This window comes from Vigna umbellata, chromosome 5 (assembly GCF_029865625.1).
Source record: "Vigna umbellata cultivar VRB3 chromosome 5, Vumbellata_1.0, whole genome shotgun sequence".
Lineage (NCBI taxonomy): Eukaryota > Viridiplantae > Streptophyta > Magnoliopsida > Fabales > Fabaceae > Vigna > Vigna umbellata.
This window is the reverse complement of record NC_142169.1, coordinates 69,812,193-69,825,083: the sequence shown is the minus strand read 5'-3', so window position 1 is coordinate 69,825,083 and position 12,891 is coordinate 69,812,193.

The window sequence follows — 12,891 nt, the reverse complement described above, 5'->3', positions numbered from 1 at the left end:
TTAGTCCTCTGGGGACATGAAGACAAGTAGTGCGAACCGCCACATCCATAGCATCTCACGCCACTCTGAGATGAGGACTGGCTCGGCTGAACGGAAGGCTGAGAAGATCCTCCAGAACTACGAGAAGAAGAAGATCTGGAGTATGGTGTCTTCCTGGAACTGGACCCGCCTCTAGACATGGCTGGTCCCCCAACCCTCAGGGGCTGGGCCTGACGGCTCGAGTATCCCTCAGCTTCTTTCTTTGTCTTCTCCATATCCCTAGCCATCTCCACAAGAGCTGGAAACTCCCTCAGACGATGACCTCTCACCAAGAGCTTGATGTCGCCACGCAACCCGTTTTCAAACTTGCGGCATTGCCACTCTTCATCCACTGTCATGGTGTTAAATCTAAGAAGATGTTTGAAGCGGTCAGTATACTCAGATACCGACATATTCCCCTGCACTAGCTCCAAAAACTCCACTTCCTTAGCATATCTAAGAGTGTCAGGGAAGTATTCCCTATAGAACTTCCTCTTAAATAAGTCCCATGTGACAGGGGTTCTAGCTCCCTCCAAGATCAACCGTGTACTGCTCCACCAGTGGCCAGCTTCCCCGGTCAACAGATATTGAGTGTAGGCCAGCTTCCTCTCATCAGGACACCCCTTAGCCTCATAGATTCTCTCCATGTCCCTAAACCAATGGTCTGCTTCATCAGGGCTACATTTCCCAGTGAATCGGGCTGGATGATGTTGGAGAAAACTCTCCAGACTCCACTCCTGGGCAGGAGTAGCAGAGGAAGAAGCACCTGGAGTGGCCCTGCCGCTAGTCAACACTTCAATGAGCTGTCTTTGAGTGTTCTCAGATGCCACTCTAGCATTCTCAGCCGACATCCTAGCAGCTTCCAGGTTTTGTAGTGCAATGGTATTCTGTTGCACCAAATTAGCATTCTGTTGCTGTAATGCTTGCAGCACCTCATTCAGCATCTGATTAGAGTCAGACGGATCGGCCTGTGGGGGAGGAGGAGGAAGCCTAGGTGCCATATTCTGTTTAAGAGCAGAGAGTAAAACAATTAGTCTTACTCAAGAATTTAGAATGCTTCCGTACAATTAAGGCACATAAGCACAAACAAAGGATGCACACACCCTACAGGTTCTTTAAGGATAAAAACTGCTCTGATACCATAAATGTGACATCCCAAAATATATAACAAAGTATATACGTAGAATGCATCAATTATAATAATAGAAACAGTTAGGAGTACGCAATAGATGGAATTAGGAGTACAGTTATCCAAGTCTGACTGGAAAACTTTAAAATATAAGTACAAGCTCATAATTCTCCAAAATACAGATCATGCTAAAATGAAGGCTAGAAGTTTTTCAAAATAAAAAGCTATTGAACATCATAGCTAGAAGAAATCCTAAGCACTAGGAGCTGGGTCTTCCTCATTCTCCAACGCTTGCTCCAAGGGTACATCATCACCTACTGCTCACATCCAAAGGATTGGATGATCATCGCAAGAGGGAAATCAAACACATGCAACACACACAAATGCAAGGGTGAGCTAGATCTCAAACAATCATACAATTCATTTTCAACCAATCTAGCATTTACCAGAATATCCATACACATAAGTCATCATAAACATAAGCATTTATTTAATAACACTCATCAAGACAAGTATCCTATCATGTTAAGACTCTAGACACGTCCGGACATAGAATGTATGTAGAGCTGGGGCGGGTTGTGCACTTGTGATGGCCTCTACTGCTTTGCAAAGCCATTGCCGAGGGGTTCCACCCGACCATACACAAGGCTAATCCGTTACCGCGGAATAGACCTCCAGTGATAGCGTCTACCCTAGGACCTCCCACTACTCCCACCACACGCGTCGATCCTCTCTAAGTGAGAATGAAAGACCGTTGGAGTGTTAGGGATAACCCCCCATATGGAAGCCTCTTACATTCATTCAATACACTAACTGATCTCACCGAGAGATCTAAATTTCCGATTTAATCCGACCATTTTAAATCTCATAATATTCCTTTTGAATCAACAATGTACATCATAAACCACTTATAATCATACACTTTCAACCAATCTGGATCACATGAAGATGCATTCATAAATTGTAACCGAAATATTTAATTAACAAAGCTTACTGGAATGAGAGAAAGCACAAAAGAAAATATCACTGGACGAACACTGTTTGGACGAGCGTCCAAAAGCCCTTGGGCGGACACTGTTTGGACGAACGTCCTAACACCATTGGACGAACTACTTGGACGAGCGCCCAAAAGTCCTTGGACGGACCCTGTTTGGACGAACGTCCTAACCGCTTGGACGAACTGCTTGGACGAGCGCCCAAAAGTCCTTGGACGGACCCTGTTGGACGAACGTCCTAACATCTTGGACGATCCCTATTTGGACGAACGCCAAAAGCACTTGGACGAACCCAATTTGGACGAACGCTGTTATAACTAGGACGAACGCTTCAATATCAAGCCTCATCATGACCGAACGCTAACTGATTACTAACACCGGCTCAAGGACGAACGCTAATCCCCCAACATTTGACCGAACGTCCCCAGACAAGGACGAACGCTAATCACACCAACCTTTGACCGAACGTCCCCAGACAAGGACGAACGCTAATCACACCAACCTTTGACCGAACGTCCCCAGACAAGGACGAACGCTAATCACTAACACATTCCCATGGACGAACGCTATTACTATCATCTCCTAAGACCGAACGTTCATCCAACCAACATTTGACCGAACGTCACTCAGCACATGCATGGCCGAGCGTTCAGCTCCGCCATGGACGAACGCTCAGTTTGCGCGTTCTGCAGAATTTAATTCTGCAGAATTCTCAGAACTCTGCAGAATGGTAACAGAACCTCCCTTAACCATTTCTAACCACTTTTCCCAACTTCTTAGACTCTTAATTCTCATTTTAGACTTAATTAAACTTATCCAAATGATTCTAAACATTTCTACCACCATTTTTAAGTGATTAAAGTTCACTTTCAGCATCCAAAACACTAATTTCAACAACTTAGGGACCCAAATTCGATTCCACTACTTGGAACCTGTTTTCAACTACTGTTATGCTTCTAACAAGTCACAATGGACTTGTCTAGGCTGCCCAAACAGTCCAGGAACACTGCAGCCTTCATTTACTCAAAATCCCTACCTCACTTCCTCTAAAATGACCAAAAAGTGACCCTAAGACACTTGATTTTCCTTCCTATCAACACCATAACAAATTTTACACACCAAAACAGTTCCAACATACATAATTCATCACTCAAAATCATCCCAAACAGTTCACATCCATCAATCACCACATTCACGTAGCACTCACACTTTCATACATGCATTTCAAGTTAGCAAAATTCAAAATTATGCTTCCAACAACATACCAATTTGAAAATCATTATGTAATCACGTCATACAGTAAAATCAAAAAGAGAACTAGCTCCCCTTACCTCTAGTGTAGACAACCAAGCTCAAGTAGAAACCCTAGACCACTTGCTTGCACTTTCAAAAGGTTAGAATCACCTATAAATCATCAATTGATGATAGAAAACGAATCTTAGCACCAAATAGAAGCTAGATTATGGAAGAAAACGAAATGGGTTGCATGCACCAAGTTCAATCACATGCTTACAACCCTAGGGCACATGAGAAAGGGGGTTTTCTTACCGGTTCAGATTTGGGAAAATTGACCGACTAAGAGCAACACCCGCTACTTTGTGATCGTTGGGGCAGCACCTAATCAAGATTTTAATGGTTCAGTGTGAAGGATGGAAAGGGAGAAGATGTAGGAGGAGGAGAGAGCTTGCTGGAAGGGGAATGGTTTCTCAGACAAGAGGAATGAGTTAAAACCCACTGTTTCCAAACTAATGTAATTTTATTTTAAAGTACTCAACCTCTCATCCTTTGCCACTTGTCATCCCCTTTTTGCTGACTCAAATCCAAGTCCTTACAAAAGATAATAAAACATTTTTTAAACTAGAAACAAATATGTAATTTTCTTTTTTATTTTTCAAAATGAATATAAAAAAGCTTTAAAATTGAGAAGAATAAAACATTGGGACGTTTTTTTTTAATTACATTTGAAAAATGAAAACTACAGCCACATGAAAAGGCCGATTTTTTTTCTTGATTTTCGTTATATTGTTGCTCAATGATGTCGGTTTATAAACAAAACCCCAACATTTGAAGAATTTGTTTCTCTAAAATTTCCAAACTTGAGTTTTAATCTCTCTAGAAAAAATGTTTATTTTATCATTTAGATATTGGAATGAATCACATTTAGTTTTTTAAAGTTTTAAAAACACTTTGTACCTACAATATGACACTTTTGGACAAAATATGTGCATTATAGAATTAAAGCGAAATAAAAGAAGACAATTTTTACCAAAAAAAGAGAATCAAACATAAAAATATTAGAAAGTCAAAAAATATATGTATTCTTATATACAATAAAGGCGCAGATTTTGATCATACATTAAAATAAAACTTCAGAGTTACGTGATGTTTTAAATCATCACATGACATTTTGTTGCGCGTTTATGACACTTTGAATTTGAGTTTTTTTAATGGGTTAAATATTTTATTGTCTCTAAGCTATTGGTCGTTTATGATTTTCGTCTTTCTTTCAAAATAAGTACAATTTAGTCTTCATTTTTTTCGAAACTTTGGTTTTAGTCTTCTAAAACTAACACCGTTAAAAATTAGCTGACGTGGTTAACGGTAGACTGACACACGATTTTTTTTTCAAGTATTTCTCACTTTTGCTGCGAAAAATCGTGTGTCAGTCTACCGTTAGCCACGTCAGGTAATTTTTAACGGTGTTAGTTTTAGAGGACTAAAACCAAAGTTTCGAAAAGAATGATGACCGAATTGTATCTTATTTTGAAAGATGGACGAAAACCAGAAACGACCAATAGTTTAGGGACTAAATGTAACATCCCAATATCTCACATTGGATAATTCATAATTTATATATTGTAACATTACATTTACGGTAACATCCCGTAATCTCACACTTAAAAATTCACAGTTGATATATTTTAAACTCAGATTTCAACTATAAACTCCTAAATATAACTTGAATTCTTCTAACTTATTCTTCGATCTCTTTCTTCCTTGGTATTGTTTCAGACGACATTCCTTCATCTGCTCCCGTATAACGAATTATACGATCATCGCACATACCCAAACACAAAACAAACACAAACAAGTAGGGTGAGCTAACATGCAACAAATCATTTATAAATCATGCATAATTACCTTGATATAAACATCATATAATAATTATGTTCGACACTCTCATACCACAATTCCTATTAGACACTCGTCTCACAATACCCAATAGACACCACAATACCCAATAGACACTCATCCGGATGATAAGTTGATGAGCGGTCACGGGAAGTTATGCACTTGTAATGACTTCTACTTCTTCTTTTTTTTAATATACTTTCAAAATACTTCATACCATTTACAAGGTTAATCCCCTCACTATGTCCAAAACCGGCACATAGACCAGGACCTCCTGCTCCTCTCACCACATAATTCATCCCTCTCTACTTGAGACTAGATGATTATTAGAGTATCAGGATAACCTCCAACTACGGGACCCTCAACATCAACATATACACAAATACCATAACATTTATTTAATCTCTCCACAAGACTCATACCATACTAATATTCCTCAACTCACATTATACCCTTACAAAATCTCCCCATAACATGTTCAGATGCATAAATTCAAATGCAGTATAATAAAATGCAATTATCACAATTATAATTCATAATTCCATATCTACCACAAAAATGAATTCATCAGACATTTCCATTCCAACAAGATATATTGCACAATATTTTAATAGTACAAAATCTGTTCAATAAGATTTAAGTTAAAAACTTGTCGAGTAGACTTCCAGGAAAGAGAGGTGCGTCACAATGGACAACTTAAGTACCAAATCTTTCCTTAGCCAAAGTGTTCCTCAACTAGTTTTTAACAAATTTCTTATTTACAGATTCAAAACAACAGCATATAATATTAACACCGAATTTCAATATAGATAAACATACAGTAAGCATTAACAGTATTCATACATAATTTCAAGATATGAATAGTAATAAAACAATACTAAGTCATAATATAAAAGCATAGAAATACTAAATCATAATATAAAAGCATAGAAAAGTTAGCTCCCCTACCTCTATTCCAGACGTCTCTTGCTCTGAATTTATTTCTCCGAAACCTTTCAGAACCTCTACTCTTCTTGCAACTAAAAATTTCTCCCTAACTCTCTCTCACTTGATTTCTCTTCTCTTGGTGCAGAATAATCTTCCCTCCCATGGTTATTTATAGTAAAAAAAAATTTACTATTCATTAATATTTTAATATTATTTATTATTTTAATATTATTTAAAAATAATATTTCAATCATTTTCTCACCAAATCTGATCCTAATTTCTACCTACTACTTTCTTCCATGCTAAGAAATCCAAATGCTGAAAATTTATTTTTACTATTCACTTTTTACTATTTACTATTTACTTTTTACTATTTACTATTTACTTTTTACTATTCAATTTAAAAAAATTTACTAAATAAGTTACCAAAAATTTGAACCTCTCCTTCTAAAATTACTATAATTTTATATCCAAAATTTACATTTTTCTATCCATTAAAATTATTATTACTAATAAAATACTAAAATTTACTACTATAAATATATATATATATATATAGATTTTTTTTTTGTGGGTCTTACATTCTCCCCAACAACAAAAATTTTCGTCCTCGAAAATTCAAAAATAAAATTTTTTTTTTTTAATTTAATACTCATCTGAACGCATTCAACTAGAAAAGTCTCACACTCATAACCAGAATCATTTCTCTACTTATTTTGTGCATAAAATTTCTAGCATCTCAAATTGAAATGTACTCACAAAAATTAAAATCATAAACCTTCCAAACACTCTTACTTTAGCCCTATCACAACCATCATTAAACCTACCTCAATTATAATGTGTTTCCCGAGATCAAAACCATATCCCAAGGATATTTAGTGTTAACTAAATCTAAAATTTTTTTTTTTTTATCTTATGCGAATTAAAAGTAATTATCAACAAGTTCACTCATACACATCACTGGATAGAGATCAAGGTGCGACATCACCATTGAGGTTTGAATACTACCATATAACTATGCCTGATGAAATTGCTCCAATTACAACCTACAACTTCTTAATTATTCCTAATTCCCTAATCACATTAGTGTTGCAACCCTCCTTTTTATCTATTTCCAAACTCTTCTTCTTCCTTATCTTGCCATATTCATAATAATATCAATTCCACCTACACTACCTCTACTAACTTTAACATTCCAAAATCAATAAAATTTACAACCATAAATCATGACATTTTAATCCTATCATAAAAATACCAAATATTTTGCATAAGCCGAAAGCCAAAATTTTCGTACCTGGATTTTCTCCACTACTCCTCATACCAAAATCACATATTCTCAAATCTTATCTCTAATGTATTTACTGAAAAAAATCTAACCATCTCCTTTTAATCATCCATTTAGCTTAGAATCCTTCCAATACTTCATTCTTCTCTAAAGACCTCGTGTTCTCTTAACTTATAAATTTCTCCTCCTATTAAACTTTCTCATCTACTCTTCTTTGTCTAATATTTGATTTATTCTTAATCTACTTCAGTATTCCTATCCCTTTTTATTTTAAACTTTATCTTTAATTCTTCCACCATTTTCTTTCTTCAGATTCCAATCATCACTAATACATCAATCCATGTTACCAATCTCACACAATGCCACTCTGTTTCTCATCAATACTTCCTTCTCTTCTGACTTCTAACGTTACTGATATACTAAACCAAACTGATTTCTCAAATCTTGCCACATTCATGCTTATCCAAAGCTTTTCTTAATCTAGCCTTTGAACTCAACTCCTTTTTGTGAAACGTAAGATATCTCATCTATTAATTTTGTTCTAGAAACTTCTAAAAATTTACTTCTAAACACCAACATCTTCACTCATCCTTTGAAACTTAAACTCTAGTATTATATCTCCCTATCAAGGCTTTAACTAATTCTAATATATTTCCTCAAACCCTCAGAATTAAGAAAGGAAAATCATCTATGGTAAAAGTCATGGTAGTTAGACACAATACTCTACTATCTAGATTTAGAGGAAATGGTAAATTATACCATTTAGACTCAATTCTTCACAGAGAAGACACGGAAGACCCACAACACAGAGGTCATCCTAAGGACGAACTGCTCTGATACCATTAATGTAACATCCCAATATCCCACATTGGATAATTCATAATTTATATATTGTAACATTACATTTACGGTAACATCCCGTAATCTCACACTTAAAAATTCACAGTTGATATATTTTAAACTCAGATTTCAACTATAAACTCCTAAATATAACTTGAATTCTTCTAACTTATTCTTCGATCTCTTTCTTCCTTGGTATTGTTTCAGACGACATTCCTTCATCTGCTCCCGTATAACGAATTATACGATCATCGCACATACCCAAACACAAAACAAACACAAACAAGTAGGGTGAGCTAACATGCAACAAATCATTTATAAATCATGCATAATTACCTTGATATAAACATCATATAATAATTATGTTCGACACTCTCATACCACAATTCCTATTAGACACTCGTCTCACAATACCCAATAGACACCACAATACCCAATAGACACTCATCCGGATGATAAGTTGATGAGCGGTCACGGGAAGTTATGCACTTGTAATGACTTCTACTTCTTCTTTTTTTTAATATACTTTCAAAATACTTCATACCATTTACAAGGTTAATCCCCTCACTATGTCCAAAACCGGCACATAGACCAGGACCTCCTGCTCCTCTCACCACATAATTCATCCCTCTCTACTTGAGACTAGATGATTATTAGAGTATCAGGATAACCTCCAACTACGGGACCCTCAACATCAACATATACACAAATACCATAACATTTATTTAATCTCTCCACAAGACTCATACCATACTAATATTCCTCAACTCACATTATACCCTTACAAAATCTCCCCATAACATGTTCAGATGCATAAATTCAAATGCAGTATAATAAAATGCAATTATCACAATTATAATTCATAATTCCATATCTACCACAAAAATGAATTCATCAGACATTTCCATTCCAACAAGATATATTGCACAATATTTTAATAGTACAAAATCTGTTCAATAAGATTTAAGTTAAAAACTTGTCGAGTAGACTTCCAGGAAAGAGAGGTGCGTCACAATGGACAACTTAAGTACCAAATCTTTCCTTAGCCAAAGTGTTCCTCAACTAGTTTTTAACAAATTTCTTATTTACAGATTCAAAACAACAGCATATAATATTAACACCGAATTTCAATATAGATAAACATACAGTAAGCATTAACAGTATTCATACATAATTTCAAGATATGAATAGTAATAAAACAATACTAAGTCATAATATAAAAGCATAGAAATACTAAATCATAATATAAAAGCATAGAAAAGTTAGCTCCCCTACCTCTATTCCAGACGTCTCTTGCTCTGAATTTATTTCTCCGAAACCTTTCAGAACCTCTACTCTTCTTGCAACTAAAAATTTCTCCCTAACTCTCTCTCACTTGATTTCTCTTCTCTTGGTGCAGAATAATCTTCCCTCCCATGGTTATTTATAGTAAAAAAAAATTTACTATTCATTAATATTTTAATATTATTTATTATTTTAATATTATTTAAAAATAATATTTCAATCATTTTCTCACCAAATCTGATCCTAATTTCTACCTACTACTTTCTTCCATGCTAAGAAATCCAAATGCTGAAAATTTATTTTTACTATTCACTTTTTACTATTTACTATTTACTTTTTACTATTTACTATTTACTTTTTACTATTCAATTTAAAAAAATTTACTAAATAAGTTACCAAAAATTTGAACCTCTCCTTCTAAAATTACTATAATTTTATATCCAAAATTTACATTTTTCTATCCATTAAAATTATTATTACTAATAAAATACTAAAATTTACTACTATAAATATATATATATATATATAGATTTTTTTTTTGTGGGTCTTACATTAAAAACATATTTAACCCTTTTTTAATTGATTTGGGACGTCGGTATAGAAATTAAATTTCTATTCCCATAACCCATAACCTTAGAGTGACCTGTATAGAAATTATTTATTTTTTAATTTTTTTATTTTAAATTAACAAGTAATTTAACAAACTGAATTTTATGTTAAGAAACCAAGTAATCATATAATACAAATAGTATTTCAAAAAATATAACTATTAGAATAAAAAAATAGAAAAATAATGTTTTATTAATATATATATATATATATATATATATGTGTGTGTGTGTGTGAGTAAATTGGCTTCAGGTGCAACAACTTACCGTGAACAATTTCTTTTAATTGACTGATGAAAATACTTAAGTCTTTATAAGTAAATTATTAATATATATTTTTGTATAAATTATATCTGTTCCCTTTTCACTAATATTTATTTAATAACTATTTCAGTATAACTATTATATTTTAAATGGAGTGTCGAGATTATTTAACTAATAAGGGAATTTAGTGACTTTTTTAGTAAATCATTAAAATCTATTCTACGTGTTCTCTCTTATCTTAACTAATATGAACTCAAAAATATTTTTAATAATAAAAAAAGAGCAGTATGAAAATGTTCTTTAATCATAAATGGACACTCCACAGAAAAAATAACTTTTATAAAGATATATCTAAGTTCAATTAGAATAATTATAAAGTAAATATATTTCTATTATAGTTTTGACAGTACTTTTAAAAACACTGAACAAATGTATCAACCCTAAAACACAGTACTTTTAAAATATAGAATGAATGGAGTCAAAATAAACTTATTAAGTGATCTTGTCATACAGGTTTAAATTAAATTGTTGATTTTATCAATTATAATTATTTAGTTTGTAAAAAAAACATTTTTAGTGTATAAATATATTCTGAAATTCATTTTTTATCAATTTATGATAATTTTTGTCTAAAATATTAAAATTAATAAATTTATGGTATTTTTTTTAAGTTGGATAAATAGTTTTTAAGACTAATATTTTATCTCAAATTTTCAAACTGTATAAATAGTTTAAACATTTACTTGAAAAATTTGAAAAGTATTTTATATGCCAAGACATAATTAAATTAAAAAAATGTTTGTATTTACTTTTAATGTTTAAAAAACTAAAATATATTAAAATTAAAAACACACAAAGTTCCAATTTTATATAAAAAATTAAAATTAAAAAATATATTTAACTGAGAAAGTATAAATGCAAATATCGATTAGTTTTCATAAAAGTAAGAAAGGTAGAATTATATAACCTAAAATATTAAAATAATTGAATGACGAGTATCCCATTATTCTCGATTAGCTTTGCAAAAAATAACATATAAACTAAATAAATATTCCGATACACCAAAATAATCTCATAAAACATTTGTAAGCCCTCTAGTTTTCTTTTTCTCAAGTATTTCTAAGATTTTGTTAACTTGAATAGATTGGTTTTGTTCACTTATATTTGAAGGTAATTTTTTTTGTTGTTGTTTATTTTAGTGGATTTAAAGTAAGTGAGAGTAAATTTAAAAGTAAATTTTTTTTAATTTGTCACATCAATCAAATCCTAGTAATTTTCACAAATTTTACTTTTAAATTCATTTTCACTTACCTCCAAATCCATTCAATTAAATAACAACAAAATTTTTTCCTTCAAATCTTCTAAAATCTCTTTAATTACTCTCCTCAAAATTTATTCAAAACATTAATGAATCTTAAGATAAAGAAAACTAGAAAGCTTACAGGAATTATTTTAATGTATCGGAATATTTATTTAATTTATATGTTATTTTTGAAAAACTAATCGAGAAAATCGGATACACGTCATTCAATTATTTTAATATTTTAGGTTATATAATTCTACCTTTGTTACTTGTCATTATGAGACGTGACAAGTTCTATATAATATTTTTATAAGAATTATGGTTAAAAAATAACTTTTAAACTATACTTTCGTTGTATATAATTGAAGAATTACAAGTGTTTTTAATAATTGTGATTCAATTGTTTTTTACTGTCTAATTGTGTCCTATTTAGGTTATTATAATCCTATTTATGCAAATTATAATATGTACAAGTGAAGAGATGTGACAAATAAAATACTATTCATTTCAACAAAAACATAAATTAAGAATATTCTAATGTTATGGATACATAGTCAACCCCTAAGCAGTGCTTTTAACTAACCTGAAACTAAATGGAACCAATACTTTTTAGTAAAAGGCAATTCAATAACATAAAATGTTAAAAGTTGTTGTTTTGATTAGGATTTGAACAAGTGACAGTTAATCATTGGTTGTCGAAACTGGACGGTTTACGTGCAATGGTGGCTGAACTGTATGAAACTGGACGGTTTTGAATGGAGGAATAGTCAAGGGTCAAAGTGATACCACTTATAGAATCCTAAAAAGCTCTACATTCAATGGATAAAAACATCAACCCATCAATTCCATTTTTAAACGCTTACTCCCAACGCACCACTAAATGCAAAAATCATGTTTTTTTTTTTTACCAAAAGACATGAATACTAAAATTTAATATTAATTAAGGAAAGGACAACTGCAAATAATTATTAATATTATGGGTTGTTCATGTGTTATGAAAGATGAGCATGGGCAAATAAATAAATATATATATATATATACATATATACATATATATATATATATATATATATATATGTGTGTGTGTGTGTGTGATTATTAAAGAG